At 48.7% G+C, this 17,438-nt stretch overlaps 1 long non-coding RNA gene across 2 annotated transcripts in view; it reads right to left on the bottom strand.

Moving 5' to 3' along the window:
• Positions 1 to 13,876, bottom strand: part of LOC138567127 (uncharacterized) — an 86,698-nt gene extending 72,822 nt beyond the window's left edge. For both annotated transcript variants that reach the window (XR_011302105.1, XR_011302106.1), the window contains exons 1-2: positions 13,755 to 13,876; positions 12,133 to 12,243 (exon numbers count right to left, since the gene is read on the bottom strand). This is a non-coding gene — a long non-coding RNA (uncharacterized lncRNA). The remainder of the gene's footprint in view (positions 1 to 12,132; positions 12,244 to 13,754) is intronic.
• Between the last annotated feature and the right edge of the window lie 3,562 nt (positions 13,877 to 17,438).

The raw sequence follows: 17,438 nt of genomic DNA, 5'->3' as shown, positions 1-17,438 counted from the left end.
CTTATTAGTTGGTAAAATCTTTCTTATATACATTTTTTCCCAGTCGTTTTCTGAGTTTATTTACAACAGGGGCAGAGCACAAGACATTGGGCCTCATCACAAGTTGGGCAGTAACGCTGGCGGTATAAAGCTTGCACTATTAGCCCTACCGCCAAACCCCCGGCGCTATTAGCGCCAGATCATGGGTTTGGCGGAACGGTTAGTGCCCATTCCCCATTGGGCCCATTCGGGAATTTCCCATTCCCCATTGGGCCCAATGGAGAATTAGCGCGCTATTACCGCCGGCAGACTTCCCGCCGGCAGTATTAGTGCCGAAAATCGGCAAAATTGCAGCGGATTTGCTCCCAGCTCAGAGCTGGGGGGAAATCCGCCAAGACTCTGATTTGGCAGACCGTTAAATGCGGCGGTAATAGCATTACCGCCGCATTTAAGGGTTACCACCAAACTCGTGATGAGGCCCATTATATACAGCTTACACTAAACCTAGCAGCTGCGTTACTAAAAATGAAACACAAAAATATAAAAAGAGTCCTTTAAAATATAAAAGTGTCTTTGAAAATATATACAAAGTCTTTACAGTGCACTGTATTAAAAAGCGATTTAAAAAGACCTTACTTGTACTACAACCTGGCCAGGACTGTCTGAAGGTCCTTGCTGCTCGCTTGCTCTTCTTTCTTCCTGTGCTCTTTGATGGTGCCTCTTCTGGCAGTGGGTGGCAGGCAGCAGCAGCAACAGTGTGGGGACCCAAAGTCTTTATATCAGCTGGGCTGCGTATGTCAGAGGTAGCCCAGCACTCAGAGGCGGCATGGGGAGCCCCCCACAGCACTTCTCAACCTGGGCCACGTCTGCCAGGTGTGGCCCAGGGAGTCCAGGTGGGCCACCTGTCAGGGGGGAGTGGCCCCTGGATCTAAAATCAGCCCAAGGAGGCCTAAAGATACATTGGGCGCCCCCAGCTATGGGGAGTGCCAGTAACTGTAGGTGCCTGAGGCCCAGCGAGAATGGAGCTACCTGAGGGGCAGCAGAAATTGTTTAAGGCACTCCCCTGCCTGTCAGGGGTGTGCCAAATTAAAGGCCTGAGCTGCCTATGTCACCGGCGCCTCTCATCCTGTTGAAGAGTTTCTCCAACTGTCACCGGTGCTCCGCTCACGCCAGTGACTGTTATTTTTCTTTAGAGCAATGGGACCCTTGCATGTTCATGTGGGAGGGACACTTACTCTAACTTGGTTTTCCTTTCTTCTGGGTCCCTTCGGGGACCCGGTTTTCTTTTTTTTTTTACATTTCAGGATCCCCAGCGCGGCTTCACGTGCTGGGGATCCTTTATTTTATTCCCTGAACGTGGGTTACATGCTCCCCCCTTTGAACTATCCTCGGCCCCGAGGATAGCTTTGGTCTGGTCAATGAATTTACACAGCTATGATTTAGGACAGGCCACCCAGTACCCTGAATCTCAGGCACCTCCCACAATACCCCTGAACTCCCAGTAACCTGCTCTAGAAAAGGAGGGAGGGAGGACTGAGAGAAACAGACTGGAACATCACACTTGACCCAAGGTGTAGAATAGATTCATTTCATAACAGGTCTGCTCTCGATGGTGGTTCGACAGAGCAGCCGGAGCCTCATGGAGGTTTTCTCCCAGACTCGTCGGAGTGCTCCGCACCAAGTCGTGGACCCTATCTTCCAGCAGAGGGATGGGTAACTCTACTATGTCCAGCATGGCAGGAGCGATTGGAGCAGGATCGGGAACAACCTCTGAAAGAATACTCTGAGGATGGGGTTCAGGTTCCTTAGGAGTGGGATCTGGATCCATGGGTGTAGGGACTCACACAAGTGTCTGAGCTAACCCTTGGTCTGTGTATATGCTGAACTGATCACTCTTGGCATCAGTGTCTTCAATGGCTTCTGGATGACCTTCTGATCTCTCAGCCTCTGTAACTGGAGAAGCTTCTGGGGATTGAGCCTCGAAGGATTTTTTCGGGCCTTTCAGCACGGAGTCACTGCTGTCTCGTCCCCATCCCCTTTGCCGGTTCTTCATCACTCACCTATGGTGTCAGATCAACCTCATCCCCGACTGGAGCAGGTGGATCCGGTGCAAGGTCTTGCTGTTCCTTGGCTGTCCTTCCCTTTGCAGGTGGTAGACAAGGGAGCTCTCCTAGCTGATCATATAATATGATGAAAGGCTGAGACTCCCACATGTCGCCTAGCTTGTTGCATCCTCTCTTTCCCAGGCTGCGGATCAACACATGATAGCCAGGTTAAAGAGCATGAAATCTGACCTTGGCGTCGTACCAGCATTTGTTCCCTTCTGCTGCCTTCTCCGCGGCAGCCTGGGCAAGCTGATATGAGTTGACACTTGAGCTGTTTAACATAGCTGTCATAGTTCTCACTGCCAGTTCTGTCTGCGGACACTCCAAAACACAGGTCAACATGAACAGGGCCTCCCTTCCAAACATCAAGAAATATGGTGTAAACCCGGTGGCATAATTCTTTGTGCAGTTGTACGCATGGGTCAGGGTGGTGACATGCTGACTCCATCTGTTCTTCTCCTCTAGCCTCAGGGTGATATGGAGTTGTAATGGTCTTCTTGATGCCAACCAGCTCCAGCATCTGCTTGATGAGTGTCGATTCAAAGGGCCTCATCATGAGTTGGGCAGTATCCTGGTGGTAGTACCGGCCAACTGTAATTGTGTTAGCACCAGGCGTTCCGGCGTTATTAGCGCAAGATCACAGTTTGGGCATCAACAGTAAATCCCCATTCCCCATTGGGTCCATGGCATTTTTGGTGCAAATACTGTGCACTAATACAGCCGGCAGTAATTGCGCAGAAAACAGGGTGCTAAATGGGATTTTCATCTCCAGCAAAAAGCTGGAGGTAAAACAGCTCATTTAGCACCCAACTCGTGATCGAGTCAGCCCTTAAACACGGCGGTAATATCGTTACCACTGCATTTAAGTGCAACTGCCCAACTCATGAGGCTCCAAGTCTGGTGCGTGGTCAGAATGGATCCTGGCTGGCACACAGTATTTTTCCCACAACACGCAGGCAATGGTGATGGCACGCGGATATTTGGTTGGAAATGCCTGCGCCTACCGAGTGAAGTGGTCTGTCACCACCATAATATTCTGCACTCCTCGCCTGTCCATCTCGAGCTTGAGGAAATCAATGCAGACGAGGTCCATGGGCCCGGACTTCTGCAGATGGTGAAGATAGGCTGCAGGACGAGCCGTGGTCTTCCTGGTGACATACCTGGTACAGTGCTGGCAATAATACTTGACATCTGCTGCTAGACTGGGCCAGAAAAACCTTGAGCAGACCAACTCGAAGGTTCTGTCACTGCCAAGATGTCTGTGTTGGTCGTGGAATGCATACACTACAGCCTGGTGGAATCTCTGTGGCAGAAACAGGTGATGTAATAGCTGGTCTCCAACTTTGCTTTCCTTGTACAGGATTCCACCCTTCTGCACGAGCGTCTTCCACCCCTTCAGCATTACAGCTTGCTCTGGGTCATGAAGGACATCTATGGACACATCCGCTCCTGTGGTCTTGGCTTTAAGGAACGGAGCAGTGCCAGGATCCGCTAGCTGTGACATACAGATCTCATGTCGGGTCAGACGCGGTAGCTCAGATTCCGCCAGATTGGTGATATTGCAGTAGCCTCAGCTGAGGATCCCAAGCAATCCATGCCCCTGACTCTGTCTGGCTCCTGCTGACTTGCAGCCTGGCAGATAGCTCTTACGCCTGCTAAAGATGAGGTGGATCCAGCTGCATCATCCGGCTGAGCATGAGGCCTCTGAGAGAGGGCATCAGCATTGATGTTAGTGTGCCCAGGTCTGTACTGTAGACTGAAGTTCTATGTGGACAGTGCGGTGAGCCAACGGTGTCCAGTAGCATCCAGCTTTGCCAACTTCAACACATACTTAAGGGGGTTGTTGTCCATCCTCACTGTGAATCCTGGAACTTCTCTGTAACGACCCACTTCAATGCCAAAAAGTCCAACTTGTGGACTATGTAATTCCTTCCTGCTGCATGCAGGCGTTGGCTGGCAAAAGCAACTGGTCTCATCTCACCATTGGTCTCCTGGTAGAGAACAGCTCCCGTCCCGTCCTCACGCCCACAAGCAGGATGTAAAGTAACTGCAGATCTGCATAGGCCCGGAATGGTACTGTGGTGAGGGTCCGCTTGAGCTCCTTGAAGGCCCGCAGGCATCGTTCAGTCCAACGCTCACCAAAGGGCTCCTGTGGATGATATAAATGGTCCGCAAAGTTGGCACTGTTGTTCCGGCTCCTCTGGGTAGGTGGGTACCCTTTGGCAGCCTGCACTTCAAACAACCAAGCGACTAATAAAAAGAAAACTCTGTTCACAGGCTGGCCCAGAGTGCCAAATGGCCTGGAGACCGGAGAGCAACAATTTGCATAACATGAAGATTTCATATTAATTTAAAGGAACTGTTATCACTTATGCCTTTTTCTCAGCAGTCGTACTGCCTTCATCTTCGTGTCATTTTTTATATCAATTCCCGGCGATTGTGTTGAAATAAAATGTATCCCTTGTGACTTAGGGAAATGTAATGACCAGCTAAAGGGTGTTCCTGGCTGCTCTGAACATGTTCCAAATTTGATAGTTGACGAACTGGTGGAGGGTAAAATTAGGAATGTGGGGAGTAAATTACATGTTCCTAACGATTATGCTTTTTGTAAAAACAGCTGCAAATTGCCAAACACCCGTGCAACAAGGTGCGGATCCAGCTGTCACTTTATTTAATTCCCCATGATTAGCGGAGTCAGAAAATATATACATTATGGTAGTTACTAGTAAATTCTGAAATTTTGCCACATAACTAAATTTTACCAAAAGGTTGACATGGGCACAAAAGGGGATTTCAAATGGAAGTTGCCATATGTCTGTTCCAGACTCCTAAACCAATCCATAGAGAACGGCTGGACTTGGGAGGAGAGAGAAGAGTAACTGTCCAATCCTGGTTGTGAGAATTGTTGCAGGGAACTGCCCAATATTGAGATCTTGATGGTGTCATCACTGGTATATAAAGTGTATGCAGTATGAAGAAGGGGAAGAGCTGCTGAAAATGACCATCTGGCAGCCACAAGGAAACATCAAAGAAAAATTATAATTGCATCGGGTGGTGCCGTCTATTACTGGGGAGTCCTAGAGAGCTGACTTGGGCCCTATGGTGAAGAACTGGGGACCATCTTTGAGAGTGGGGTGACCAGATCCCTGCCCTGTCCTCACAGAGGGTCCTGAAATATAGCTGGAGTTCCTGAACTTTAACCAGACATTTTCATGGTAAGTAGAATTGACCCCTTTGAAACCAAAAGGTGGGGAATCTGCTGGCCTTAAATCTTTTTGCTGATATTGTGGGCGGGTGGGGTGTAGATCCTTAGACTACTTAACTAAAAATATGAATTTAATGAATTCCCCTTGGCAGAAAAACACGGTGATTTTTGTTAAAATTCCAAATTAACAAAGATAATTCCCAGTGTGCAATGAAAACTATAGACTGTAATGTAAGTGGAGGGGGTCTAAAAATCCTAAATTTTTAAATCATCCCAATTTTTACTGTCCCTCTTCCCCAAACAAACTGCAAAATCACCCTATGTTTATTTGAAAGCAAAAGTGTGGGTGGAATCATAATTGCCATCTGCATTTTTACCAATCTATAAACCAAACTGCTAGCCTTTTAAGCACACAGGAAACTCAAAATTGCACAGCACTATTGTTCATTGACCAGTGTTGATTATTTCTGGAAGTAAAATTGGGATAAAGTATTGTGATTTGTGTTTTTCCCAACCAACTTGTGTGATTTATTTGTGTAATCAGAAGTTTAATTGTGAGTCACAAAGAAGGTGGTGCGTGCCGTTTTAGTGTGATCTCCATTGTTTATTATTCAAATAAATACAAATATATTTCCCATGCCGTGGCCTGGTTCTTGGCTCACTGTGGGCACAATGGGCGAGATTTGTGTGACTCTATATGAATCTTCCGTAAGGCCAGCGCTATAAAACACAAGCGAGCAATGCAGAGCTCCTTGATTAGGGGTGGGAAGGAACTCCCCAGGTTAAGGGTGGTCTCAATATAACACTACAACCTGGCTTTTTGGATAAAAAGAGGACCCCTGCACCCACTCTAGAGAGATCCTGGAAGAAACCGATGGAGCAATCCTGTCCATCTGCAAATCCAGCAAGGAGAGCGGAGATCCATTGGAAAAAGGACTGGCAACCAACGTCTGCTGCTGTACTGGTAGGGCCCTGTCTTGTGGATGATCTCGAGCAGTCCTGAGAAGAAGATGTGACCCTTGGAGAGAAGGGAACATCCATTCTCGACGTCAGCTCAGAGTCATAGGAAGAAGAGCCTTTTGAAGTACCCCTGGACCACCCAGTGGCTGACCAGCTCAGAGTTTGGGCTACCGTGCTGCAGATGTCGTCGAGTGGAGGCCTGGAACTTGGTGGATCCTCAGCTTGTTCTATAAGACTTACCTCTCCGGAATGCTGTGGTCCCAGCATCAAGGGGACTTGATATAGGGTCTAAAATGACTTACCTGCTTCCAGACCTGTCCTGAGAGGGGCCCTGCATCGAGTTCTTTTGCATTTGTCAACTGGAAGACCTTGCACCAGCATTAGTCGCCAACCCGGAGAAGTGCTCAAACCTGCAACCACTGGGGATCAAGGGCTGAGGCAGCAGAAAAAGCAACCTCTGACCCTCTTCAGCAGACCTGCCAAGTTCTACAAAGAATTAGAGTATGGGGTGGGTTGTAGCGATACTTACCTGAACTCCTAACTCCCTCTTAAAGGTTTTGATAACTTTTATCAACTTTTGAAATAGTTTGCCTTTCCCATTGCTTGTTCACACAAGCACTCCAAAAGGTTGGGGACATGTTTGTTAGAATAACGTGTCCCCTAACACTTGGAACTATTGATTGGACCCCAGAGACCCTACGGTCATTTTTTCCAGTGTCACAAACTGTATGGAACTTTGATGACCATTTGGGCAGAAGGCCCCATAAATTTGAGGGATGGACTTCTGAAGCTAGAATTGTATCTCTGTGGTCCTGTAGTGCTAATACTAATCTGTACTTTCCTTTTCAGGGGATTGATATGCATGTTGCCCCACTCCAGTGATTGTGTGTATGTATCTATCTATTATTAGTGTTGTGTGGTAGTATTACCTGTTGGTAGTCAGTTTTCACTGTGTTATACGGCCATAAGTAAAGAGGTATTGTTATACCTGATTGTCTAAGTGTGTTCCTTTACTGTTTCACTGTTTGTGCTCATTGTGGCCCCCTTACAAGCTCAGCACCTGTTAAGACTTAGCCTAGACCACTCGCCTTGCTACCTTGAACTGGTTTGTCTACAGCTCCCACAGTTGTCCTTATCACAATACTAGGTTGGCCTTCTACCACATCTGTCCCCCAGGCCAAAGTATAGAGAATCAGTCCTAACAGGCGTGTCCCTTAAGAGGTGAAAATGGTGAGTGATTGGAAGTGTAGGCTGAATAGAGTTGCAAGCAGTGTGGGGCAAGACACACTAATGGCGGTCATTGAAATGCATGTTTTGTTTTCTTCAGTCTTGCTAGAGCTTCTGTAAAACACAGCGTTGTGGGGAGGAGGAGTAGAAAGAAAGGACCTAGCTATGGGGTTTGAATTAGGGTGGGGGGAGTGGCAGTGAGTATGGGGTGTAGCGGAGAGGGAAGGGTGGGAGCCTAAAAGGAGCGGGTCAGAGAGACCATCGTTCCACTCCTTTTTTTTACACTGTCTGGGCTTAACTTCTTCATTACTCCTGATGGCCAGCCATGGTAAATGCAGGGTTTAGATCTTTCTAGGCATTAGTGAATCCTGCGGGTAAGGAAGAATGGAAGTGTGTGTAGGTGTGTTTGGTTGGTACGGTTGAGAGTGTCATATATATAAAGAATAGTAGATAGGTAACCGGGAAAAACGAGTATAGCGTTCTCCAAGGGGTTCCAGATGCAATCTGATAGACAATGAGAGTCAAACTCGAGTTCCCTATGATTTTGCTTCGGAAGCAAAAAGTGTCCCTGTTCAGTGTTACACATGTGCAATTGTTTGTTTATTGTGCACCTCGCATTCCTCGTTTATGTCACCTTCACTCCTCACAACCCAAAAGGAAAAACATACCTGCCATCTGGCCATCATATAGCTTATTGACCCCTCCACAAACTCGAAAAGGGAAAAAATACCTGGTATCCTGCCACCTCCCCCACCTCTCTTCCTCCCTCCTGTCACTGAACACTGAGAGTGCATTTCTTACTGGCAGCACTGGCGCTGCCGGGCCGCCACAGGCCAAGGGCTCCAGCACTGTCAGTGAGGAAGACCGCCCTAGGCATCAGGACTGTGTAAAGGTAACCGCTACTTCTTTTTTCTGGCTGGATGACATTATCTGGCAATAGTGTTTTTTCTGGACGCTGAGGGGTGTGCCTCATTATTCCAAGGTAGCTGGTTGAAGTGCTCAGTTGAGGTTAGGAAAGAATCTTGATCAGTGTTACATCATCCCTCAGTGTGTGTGGGGGCGGGGGGATAGGTCACAGGTTCAGCACTGTAGTGGGCTGCGGATAGCTTAAAATGGGTTTGTGGAAATTCCAGCAGGTTTTCTGATCAGTGAGTTTTCCATCTGATCCAAGCTTCAAAAGATGTGTGTTTTCATTACAGTGCTTGCTTTGTGGGGGTCAGTGCTTTAAGTGGGGTAAGAAACTGAGGGTGGAGGGCCTCATTTGGGTGTGTGACCTAAGACATGATGGGCGTGGCCTAATTGGTGGGCGGGCCTAAATGCGACATGGTAAAACGGGTCGGGCCTACATTACTAAGTACATATTGTGTAGCAGACTGCTTGCTAAATGGCTTAAAGTATAACAAATCAAAGCTCAAGGTGATTATTTATTGGACCCTTAACTGGGCCGTTGACGAAAGGATAGGTGTTGAGGTACATTAGTAGGTGCATTCAAATGTGTAAACAATGAATTGACAATTTCCCAGAACCCCACATAATAATCTTCAAGGGAGTCCTTCTTTGCATGAGCTTGCTCGCAGTGCGCTTCCTCAGCTGTTTGTCTCCCTTTTGCCAGCCAGCTTTTCACAAAGGACAATAGCTTAAATGCTTTTAATGGAGGGCCATTAAGTTTCAGCCATAAACATGAGGAAATAGTGGCCACATGGAGGGATGCTCGGCTTGGCAAAGTAATTAAATTCATGGCGCTGAAGCCCCTTTCGCAATCTGCATTGCTTGCGGGCAATGTTTCCATGCAAGCAACCAAAGCCCTAAATGCTTCAGGGCACCTTTTGCCACCAAAGTCCTTAAAATCCCTGAAGGTATGGAAGGTGTCTCTGATTGGGAGCTGAAATTTCGTACACAGTCTCTGAATCTCATTTTCACCATAAAGTACAATGGGCCTCTTTACACGGTAGGCAGTAAAGGTTTACCGGTACCGGTATTTTACTGGTACCGGTAAACCCTTACCTCCTTACTACGAGGTCCCTTTGCGGGTTGGAGAATTTAACGCCTGCTTTTTGCAGGCGTTAAAAACCAACTCGCAAAGGGACCAGGGAGCTAATTACGGTACCGCAATTTGCGGTGCCGTAATTAGCACCTTCCCCATTCCCATTATGCCCTATGGGGCAAAAATGGGAATGGGGAAGGGCAATGGGGGAAGGGGGAATTACCGCCCCACCAACCTTGGAATAGGGCGGTAATTCCCCTTTCCACCAAGGCGGTGCCGGTATTTTACCGGCATGGACCAAGGTGCTAATAGCACCTTGGTCCACCGCCGTCTGTGTAATGAGGCCCAATGTCTTCATCATTCGGTAAATTCTTTGCATCCAAGACACTGGGCCTCATTACGACCCCGGCGCTAAACCATGGTGCTATTAGCACCATGGTCCATGCCGGGGTCCGCCATGGTGAATGGCGGAATTACCGCCCCATTCCAAGGTTGGCAGGGCGGTAATTCCCCATTCACCATGGCCCCTTCCTCATTCCCATTTTTGGCCCATAGGGCTCAATGGGAATGGGGAAGGCGCTAATTACGGCACCGTAAATTACGGTGCCGTAATTAGCTCCTAGGTCCCTTTGCGGGTTGGTTTTTTAACGCCTGCTAAAAGCAGGCATTAAAGTGCAACCCGCAAAGGGACCTCGTAATCAGGTGTTAAGGGTTTAACGGCGGCGACACCTTTTACGGCGCCGTTAACCCCTTAACGCCTGGGTTGTAATGAGGCCCACTGAAACTGGCTACAAGTTCTTTATCCAAGTCTGGAGCACACCTTTTGGCAAGGTTAACTGAAAGGCTTTGATAAAATTGCCTTTCATTCAGAGACACAGAGTTTGCCCTTCCCTGGGAAATATGAACGCTCTTGAAGTGTCCACAATCAACTGCACTCTGAGCAGTAGAAGCAAACTCCCCCGAAGATTCTTTCATCGCAAAGAATCTCCGGACTTGCCCAACCAAGAGTCTGAATGCATCCACAATTGTGATATCCCGTCTCTGAAGAGCCAGAGACAAGTCTTTCAGTTCTTGAAGGGCATCACACATAAGCCCTAAATCTTTCAAGAAAGAGCAGTAGACAAGCTTCTTAAGCAGACCCTCATATCTGCTTCGTCCCTTATTGCTCTTGAGGGGTCCTTAGAAGCTTCTCCGAAATGCTTACACAAAGCAGGGAAGCAGTTCCAAACAGCTTGAACTGTCCTATAACTTGATGCAACCCATCATGTGTCCAGCATTTTCCCTATATTCTGCAGCTGGAAACCCAGATCACTGGCAGCCATTTCTAGCGGTCTTGTGTTTTTTGGTGACATGCTGTATGTGACATATAAAGAGTCCATGAACATTTTAAAATGATTGGCCCCACCAACTTCATCAATTGTGTCTGCAACGGCCAGTTCAAGGTGGTGAGCTAGACAATGCCACAATAACAAAAGATTTGGGAATTCCGCTCGCAATGATGTTGTCACCCCTCCTTTGCTACCAAACATTACAGCTGCACCATCTGAACAAATAGCAATCCATATCTCATGCAACAGGGTCTTTGTGATGCCAACATTCTCAAAATACTCCAGCAGAGCTTCCTTTATGGCCAAGGCATTTGTCTCTTGAAGCTCCACTAGTCCAAAGAAAATGGTGACTGGTTTACCATGAGCCCCAAAAAGACCCTGCAGATAAATAATCAAAGTTGATTTGTTGCTGACAGTGGTGCTCTCGTCCACAAAGACCCCGCAGATAAATAATCAAAGTTGATTTGTTGCCGACAGTGGTGCTCTCGTCCACAAAGACCCCGCAGATAAATAATCAAAGTTGATTTGTTGCCGACAGTGGTGCTCTCGTCCACAAACACAGAAATCTTTGGCTTGTGTTCTCTGATATAACACACTAACTTCTTTTGCATTTCTGATGCAATATGTCTCACTATCTCTGTTGCAGTAACGTTACTTCACAACACACGACCCATTTCAACACCATTCACCTCCTGGAGTGCCACCAAATCAGGGTGATCTGTGAATGGCCAATTCTTTTTGGTCAGTTAGAAAACAGTGTGAAACACTCTGCATGTGCTTTCCAAATGTTTGCCCCTGCTTTGCTGCATGGCTTCTGTCATGTGGTTCTTTTTTCGCGCTGTTAGAATGTCTTCTGATGCCTTTTGAGCACCACTTGACTTGTGCTCCATAGTCTTCTTTCGACACTGCTTCTGACTGGCATGTTTACCAGAACCTGACGGACCCACCTTTCCATCGGCCCATTCCATGCTTTGCGCAAACCTTGCCCAGAGGAGTGCACGGATAAGCCACCTGTTGCTTTCACGTCCCTACACACAGAGCATCCAATGTGACCTGAAGCCAGAAAAATCCATTCATATTCCCCCTTAAAATAGCACCATTGCTGCTCGCTCCAGCATTCAGGGGTTAGAAGAGGCTCTTCTGGCACAGGCTGCAGTGTAGTGGGAAATGCACTGGAGCTACTGGCCTCCTTAGCACAAATATCCTGGCATATTTCTGCTGCCTCACTTCTCGAATTGACTGGGCTAGCTTCCTCATCCCCACTCAGAATGTTGGCAGCCTCCGCCACCTTACATCTTTTCGCTGATGGCAAGTAGTCAAATAGCGAAGGCTGCATAAACTTACCCATGGGAAGTACAGCAGACTTTGCCGACATCGTTAATGGCTGCAGAAAATCTTGGATATGTCACTAGCGGATCTGTTTCTAACGCACACTCGAAATTCTCAGCTTCCTATCTGTAAAAAATGAAAATGTGGTTTACTGCACTGAACATAGCTTATCTCATTTGTGAACCAGATTTTATGCTACCCATGCCTGCCCCTTATGCTGTGCCCATGCATTTTTTATAGAACATAAATTGGCAATAAGGGCACATTACAAGTGAGTCACATTGCAAAAGAAAACATTGCAAAAGAAAGAAAATGTGTATTTGCCAGGTGGCATTTTAAAATGCTCATTTGCAACAGTTAAATACCCCCCAAACCACTTGTGACAATTAGAATTTTCAGGAATATTGAAAAGTTAGGCAGTGACAAATGCAGTATTCTAATGCCATAGTGGGATGTTATAGCCCAGGGCCAAGGCCTTATCTGGTGTATTGGCCCACACTCAAGTAACAAGGGTAGGATTTGTCAACACCCAATTGAAGCCCCTCTCCCATTTTGTTATGAAATTAGAATACAGCAAAGTCCCAACCATGAGTCAAAAACGAAAGGTGCTTTGTACATTGGAATGGATTGTACATTGGAATGGATATTGTGAAAGTGGAATGTCGGCTCATGGACATACAGTAATTAGCACCAGGAATAAAGATCAGTGTGTTAAGGCCCAGCATTGTGTGAAACAAATCCGGTATCAAATCCGGTATGGCATGCCAAATGCGGCCTTACAGTAATTAGCACCAGGAAAAAAAATCAGGGGAACATAAATGAAAGAAAATGATCATCAAGGATCAGGAGAATGCTTCATATTTGTGCTCTAGGCAAAGGAAAACTACCCAATATAATGCCTATGTTGCTTCACGCAACCAAGATGGTCCAGAGGACCAAAGACAACAGAATATCAGGGCGCACCAGGCTGGTTCACAGAGACACCATGAGGATACTGCTGACTTTGGTGCAACAAATGCTGCAACGGGAAAATAAATTAAAGAAAATGCATGCGATCTTCGCATGCATTTTCTTTCATTTATTTTCTCTGTTCCAAACTTTCTGCTGTTTGTTCCCTCGCATTGCTGCGAGGGAACAAACATCAGAAAGTTTGGAACAAAGAAAACAAATGAAAGTAAAAGCATGCGAACAAACCGCAGAACGTTTAGAACAGGGAAAATAAATTAAAGAAAATGCATGCGAGGCTCACATGCATTTCCTTTCATTTATTTTCTCTGTTCCAAACTTTCTGCTGTTTGTTCCCTCGCATGAAAAAGGAAAATAAATGAAAAAAAGCATGCATTTTCTTTCATTTATTTTCTCCGTTCCAAACTTTTTGCTGTTTGTTCCCTCGCATTGCTCAATGCGAGGGAACAAACAGCAGAAAGTTTGGAACAAGGAAAATAAATGAAAGAAAATGCATGTGAGCAGAGAGCAGAAAAGTAAAGGGAACAAAAGAAAAATGCAGAGCGTGAAAGCAACAGAAGTGTTTGTTGCAGTTTCAGCTGGCCGAGGTGAACACACTGAATTGCAAAGTTTACCTCGACCAGTTGAAACTGCAACAAGGAACAGTAAAGCCAGTGGCAGCAGTCACTTACTGTGATTTTGTAGCTTCTCCTTCTCGTCGGATGGTGGTCGTCGCCGGTTGTCGCAGAATCAAGTGCCAAAGGTAAGAAATGCGACTATGTCTACGACTAACCCCCGTGAGGGGTTGCCAGAGGAAGTTAGTTTCCAAGGTAATGCTCTTCCGGCAGCAGGCAGCTGTGTCTGGCAGAAGTGTCAGCCAGTCACAGCGTCGCTCAAGCTGTGACTGGCTGGCAAGTCTGTCAGTCACAGCTTTTCCTGTTGCCTGACCTCTTGATGGGCTGCCGGCGGGCTCATCTCCCGTCGCGTCTGTGGCGGGAGATGCACCCGCCGTGGCTTGGTGAGATCGGGGGGCCCCGGCAGGGTCCCGGCTTAGTCTCACTTTTTGGAGACTGTCAGGGCCGGGCCCCGGCAGGCCCCGGCCCACTTAAAGCACTGGTGGGGGTTTTTGCCAGTGCTTAGACCTGGCTCTTATTTCTGGGCACCGGCACTTATTTTCTCAGACTGTTTAAATATGATTTTGCGTTTTGGCAGTTTTATTATTTTTATTATTTTTACACAACAGGCAACACCACTGTGCGTTGCCCATGAGTCTGCATCCTGGGTCAGCTCATTGTAAGCCATGAACCGGATGACCCACACTGGCACAGCAGTGCTAGTTACCCATTTTCATGAATATCAATGAGTTGGAAGGTGACAGTGCTGGTTGCTAGTACTGGCCATCACCCGCACACTGATCGAGTCTGCCTGCATGACATTGGTGCAGCTCCAATGTCTAAGAACTGACAGCAGTGCTACTGCAGGGTGGGTTGAAAACAATGCTAGGCGCTTTGAAAAACAATTTCTTGATGTATAAGCGCCTTGCAAATGCACAAATAAATAAATAAACAAATAGGACAGCCATCAGCACCAACACAGGGGCAAGATAAGGGAAAAGACCACTTCTGAGGAGGAATGCCTTTCGTGAGCAGATGTTGCTGCAGTGTTGAGCAAGAAAGTTCATCAGCTTAGCATTGATTTTGCTTGTAGGTGTCCATCAACTTAACCTCGCATGAAAGCATGTTTGGTCAATTTTTTGTTGCTAAATGGTTAATAAGGTCAATTTGCCACCTGTGCATTCAGAGCAAAATGTTTATGATGATTATGTAACTAAAGAAATACTTAAACATGCGTCTCCTTTTAAGACAACCACTAAATGGTATTTGTAAATCACATAAACTCCATAATAAGTAATTCCATCACCCCCAAAGAGCCAGTGGTAGTTGCTCCTTTATCCCCAAATATGTTGTCACCGTGGAAAACAGCCGTGAGTGGCGGCAACAATGGCAGGGCGCTGCCCGTAATGATGAGTAAGATTTTTGGTTTTTTTTGACAAATTATGCATCGATTTTCAATCGCCAGCTCTTTGTGGAGTCCTTAAGCAGGGTGGAGCACACGCTACAGTTCGTAGCGCCTAGCTTGTTCTGTACTCCCTGGAGGGTGCTGCGATGTAGCTCCTGGCAGCCGCTCCACACTGGGGAGGCGAAGGCCAACCCCCGCAGTATGGAGCTGGTATTAACAGTGCCGGAGCAACAGATCTCTTTCTGCCAGATTCCTGGTTCTTACAGTTGTGGAGTTGGCCTCTCAGCCTCAGACACCTGCTGCGTAGAGTGGCGCAAGCTTTTTCATGGCGCCTCCAGCCAGCCCTCGGTGACGCGAGCTTTTTCATGGCACCTCCAGCCAGCCCTCGGTGACGCGAGCTTTCTCATGGCGCCTCCAGCCAGCCCTCTGTGGCGCAAGCTTTCTCATGGCGCCATCAGCAAGCCCTCAGTGGCGCGAGCATTTTCATGGCGCCATCAGCCAGCCCTCAGTGGCACAAGCTTTTTCATGGCGCCATCAGCCAGCCCTCGGTGGCGCGAGCTTTTTCATGGCGCCATCAGCCAGCCCTCGGTGGCGCAAGCTTTCTCATGGCGCCATCAGCAAGCCCTCGGTGGCGCGAGCATTTTCATGGCGCCATCAGCCAGCCCTCGGTGGCGCTAGCTTTTTCATGGCGCCATCAGCCAGCCCTCGGTGACGCGAGCTTTTTCATGGCACCTCCAGCCAGCCCTCGGTGACGCGAGCTTTCTCATGGCGCCTCCAGCCAGCCCTCTGTGGCGCAAGCTTTCTCATGGCGCCATCAGCAAGCCCTCAGTGGCGCGACCTTTTTCATGGCGCCATCAGCCAGCCCTCGGTGACGCGAGCTTTTTCATGGCGCCATCAGCCAGCCCTCAGTGGCACGAGCTTTTTCATGGCACCATCAGCCAGCCCTCAGTGGCGCAAGCTTTCTCATGGCGCCATCAGCAAGCCCTCAGTGGCGCGACCTTTTTCATGGCGCCATCAGCCAGCCCTCGGTGGCGCGAGCTTTTTCATGGCGCCATCAGCTAGCCCTCAGTGGCACGAGCTTTTTCATGGCACCACCAGCAGCCCTCGGTGGCGCGAGCTTTCTCATGGCGCCATCAGCAAGCCCTCAGTGGTGCAACCTTTTTCATGGCGCCATCAGCCAGCCCTCGGTGGCGCAAGCTTTCTCATGGCACCATCAGTCAGTCCTCAGTGGCGCGAGCTTTCTCATGGCGCCATCAGCCAGCCCTCAGTGGCACGAGCTTTTTCATGGCACCATCAGTCAGTCCTCGGTGGCGCGAGCTTTCTCATGGCGCCATCAGCCAGCCCTCAGTAGCACAAGCTTTTTCATGGCACCATCAGCCAGCCCTCAGTGGCGCAAGCTTTCTCATGGCGCCATCAGTAAGCCCTCAGTGGCGCGACCTTTTTCATGGCGCCATCAGCCAGCCCTCGGTGGCGCAAGCTTTCTCATGGCGCCATCAGCAAGCCCTCAGTGGCGCGAGCATTTTCATGGCGCCATCAGCCAGCCCTCAGTGGCACAAGCTTTTTCATGGCGCCATCAGCCAGCCCTCGGTGGCGCGAGCTTTTTCATGGCGCCATCAGCCAGCCCTCGGTGGCGCAAGCTTTCTCATGGCGCCATCAGCAAGCCCTCGGTGGCGCGAGCATTTTCATGGCGCCATCAGCCAGCCCTCAGTGGCACGAGCTTTTTCATGGCGCCATCAGCCAGCCCTCGGTGACGCGAGCTTTTTCATGGCACCTCCAGCCAGCCCTCGGTGGCGCGAGCTTTCTCATGGCGCCTCCAGCCAGCCCTCTGTGGCCCAAGCTTTCTCATGGCGCCATCAGCAAGCCCTCAGTGGCGCGACCTTTTTCATGGCGCCATCAGCCAGCCCTCGGTGGCGTGAGCTTTTTCATGGCGCCATCAGCCAGCCCTCAGTGGCACGAGCTTTTTCATGGCACCATCAGCCAGCCCTCAGTGGCGCAAGCTTTCTCATGGCGCCATCAGCAAGCCCTCAGTGGCGCAACCTTTTTCATGGCGCCATCAGCCAGACCTCGGTGGCACGAGCTTTTTCATGGCGCCATCAGCCAGCCCTCAGTGGCACGAGCTTTTTCATGGCACCACCAGCCAGCCCTCGGTGGCGAGAGCTTTCTCATGGCGCCATCAGCAAGCCCTCAGTGGCGCAACCTTTTTCATGGCGCCATCAGCCAGCCCTTGGTGGCGCAAGCTTTCTCATGGCACCATCAGTCAGTCCTCGGTGGCGCGAGCTTTCTCATGGCGCCATCAGCCAGCCCTCAGTGGCACGAGCTTTTTCATGGCACCATCAGTCAGTCCTTGGTGGCGCGAG

Source organism: Ambystoma mexicanum, chromosome 2p, assembly GCF_040938575.1.
Source record: "Ambystoma mexicanum isolate Mex_15411 chromosome 2p, UKY_AmexF1_1, whole genome shotgun sequence".
NCBI classification, from domain to species: domain Eukaryota; kingdom Metazoa; phylum Chordata; class Amphibia; order Caudata; family Ambystomatidae; genus Ambystoma; species Ambystoma mexicanum.
Note: the sequence above shows the minus strand (reverse complement) of the source record. Positions and strands in the feature narration are given on the sequence as shown.